This window comes from Eurytemora carolleeae, unplaced genomic scaffold (assembly GCF_000591075.1).
Source record: "Eurytemora carolleeae unplaced genomic scaffold, Eaff_2.0 scaffold68, whole genome shotgun sequence".
NCBI lineage: Eukaryota > Metazoa > Arthropoda > Copepoda > Calanoida > Temoridae > Eurytemora > Eurytemora carolleeae.
In genome coordinates, this window is record NW_019396093.1 from 131,894 (window position 1) to 134,990 (window position 3,097).

Genomic DNA, 3,097 nt, shown 5'->3' on the forward strand with positions numbered 1-3,097 from the left:
AATATTTATATGTATAAAAGACTTTTGTCTTCTGTTTAGGTGTATTATTCCTAAAGGAACGAACTGTCGATTGATTTAAATGAAGATATAGTTGTCTGTCTGTCTTGAGAAGAAGATGCACGTTCTGTTAGCGTGCTTCAATATTTTTGCTAAAATAATTAAAAATTCCCTTTCCGGCTACAGTCCCTTATACGATCGATTAAACGTTAATTTAAGAACAAAACTTTGATAATTATTTATGCCTTTGAAATTTTTGAAACAACGACCTCTCTGGTTTATAAATTTCTAATCAGAATTGTAATAAAACTGTTTTTATCTAAACAAATCTTGAAATAATTTGATCAAAGTGTTTAAGTTTAAAACTTTAAATAATGATATTTTCTTGTGTTTGGTTTCCTGAGCATAATTAACTCATTTTCCAATTCTGCATTTTGCTCTTGTTCCCTGCAAAAAGAATAATATTTACAAAGAATTAAAGAGATCTGTAAAATGTTATTTATAAAACCTGAGCTGGACTTTTTTTTAATTAACGCAGTTAATTAATCTAAATCTGTTGAAATAAGAAAATATCATTTTTCATTTATCATTTAGCCAAACCCAAAGTTTTTTTAAACAATGAGACAGATGCACTACGATGTTTTTAGGTTTAGCCAAATACTCCTTTAAAATGTTTATAGTCAGGGCTACAAAAAGAGAGTAAAGTATTGGTATGGAAAAAGGGAAAAAAACGGCCCGTTCACAAGAATTATACGAAACTTTCAGTGTTTTTCTGTGTCCGAATTTAATGAATTTAAGCCGAGTCTCAAATCCCCCAAAAACCGGTTTAAATTGAGCGCCGGCCTGAATCTTAAAAATTTAATACAAATTTAAGTGAAGCCAACCATATTTGAGCCGCTGCTCAAATTCTTTAAATTCGGCCTCTGGTCGCTTTGAAAGAGAATGAGAGGAACTTATTTCAACCGAATTTAATTAGTTTCTTCGATTTAATAGTTTTTTTTTCAGTTCTCTTTAAACTAAAATTCAGCTAACTAAAATTAACCATAAAATGTCAAATAAGTTTCAGACGAGGTTTGAGATAACAAAAATCCAGGATATCATAAGAATACTGCTAAATGAAAAGTAAGTAAGCAAATAAATCCGAAAATAAATTCGAATAAATAAAGTCATACCTAATTAATCTAGTTTCTAATGTTTTCATATCCACCAGGGGATCAACCTCGGTCCTAAATATATTCCAAAATGAATGCATCAAAATTAGAAGAATTATGTTAAGAATTAAGAAACCCGCATTGCAGAGTTCAAGGGGTTAAAAAGTGAAGACACGGTTCAGGTTTGTTTGTCTTGGTAATTATTATTTGTTTGTTCAGGTGATTATAGTTTTTCATCCATGGTTTTTGACTAGAAATGAACTTTTACAAAACGAAAATTAACACTGATTTAAAGTATAAATATATTTTATTAAACTTTATTGTATCCATGAAACATAATTTTTTTTTAAATATTTTTTTTCTTAACTATTTACAATTTTTTTTTCATACATACCCATCTTTAGTCTAATATAAATTATGAAGAGTGTGCGAGTTTGAAATGTATAGCAGCTGGGTTTTAATAAATGCGGGAAACTGCAGAATATGAATTGTTGCGGCAAAGCGCAGGACTGGGGGTGCTTTAGATGAACAGAGCTGGGAACTTGATCCCAATCTTTTGTTAATCTGCAGAATAATTTAATCTCTATTCTATATTCCGCATGGTAATCGTATTCTGGAGGAGGCTCCCAGATCAGGTTTCAAAATTATTGAGTCTAATTTTTGGATTTAGCTTTTATGATTGAAGCTTTACACTTAAGTGTTGGGCTGTACCGTAATTGAGAGTTCATGCCTTAACTGAGTTTATTCCGATACACCCTATACGCACATACAATTAGATCCGGTTATTTTTGCGTGAGGCTGAAAGAGGGCTTTATGGCATATTTATTTAGTTTTTTAATTACCTTGTTTCGTTGCATTTCTTCGTAAGATTTTGGATGATTTCCTTATATTTTTTTAATTCTTCTTTTTGTTTTATCAACTCTAAAAAAATTTATAAATCTTTTTTAGAAAATTTATTTAATATAATTTTTTTACCTTCTCTAAGATTTTGAATTTCTTTTTTATATTCTTGATCCGCCTCGGCTTTAATTTCCTCCGCCTCTTGAGCAATTTTATCCATCTGTTTATTTTTCTCCGCTATCGTAAACCCAATATTGGTTTCCGCCGTAGTTCTTAGTTTTTCTAAAATAAATCAAATAAATAAAAATTAATAGATTATTTGCCACTTACACATATGTAATACGTAACATAAAAATATAAGTTTTAAAAAACAATAGTTTCCAACATAAAAGTTTATCCGGCTTTAATTCATGTAAAGGCGATATTTGATAATGACGCGAGACATCGTATTTGCAAATAACCTTTAAAATCTTTTTTATCTCCAATTTAATTCAGTGATATCTATCTTTATTTGTTAATTTCTGAGAATTGAGTCATGGTGGAAACCTTTGACATTTCAAACTTATAATATTTGATTCAAACAGAATTCGTAGTTCGTAAATCGTAAGGTCTTCGACACTGGCTTGCAAATTGAAAAGAAAATCAGAATTTGTGGCAAAGACTCGAAATTCCTTTAAATTTCTTTATCAAATAATTGCATGAAAAGATTTCATTTGGAAAGTAAAGACTAGAAAAAATAGACGAAAGACCCATGTAAATGTCATCTTCAGTTAGAATTTCAAAATTTTTATAATTAGAAATCAAATTTTTTGTATGATGTATGTAGTTTATATGTAAATACTATATAGTCGCTTAATCAATTCATTTATTTTGTCTGCCACTTCTAATTCTATAGAAATTTATCTTTAAAACTACTAATGTTATTATCCAGAGGCGTATTCAGGGGGGGCTATGGGGGCTCATTTCCCTCCTGGATCAGTGAAATATATGTGTTTTTTTTCGGGGGGGGGGGAAGAAAAGAAAGAAATATAAGCCCTTACTTAGGAAAAAAACTAAATACGCCTCGCTTAATATCTTTAAAACTATGTCTAGTTCTCAACCACTCTTAA

At 29.9% G+C, this 3,097-nt stretch overlaps 1 long non-coding RNA gene across 1 annotated transcript; it reads right to left on the minus strand.

The window, feature by feature from the left end:
- Positions 1-390: 390 nt before the first annotated feature.
- On the minus strand, positions 391-2,160 carry LOC111718478 (uncharacterized). Its single transcript, XR_002769052.1, has 4 exons — positions 2,124-2,160; positions 1,991-2,069; positions 1,170-1,223; positions 391-444 (listed from the first exon to the last, which is right to left on the minus strand). It is a non-coding gene; the product is annotated as an uncharacterized LOC111718478 (long non-coding RNA).
- Positions 2,161-3,097: the final 937 nt, after the last annotated feature.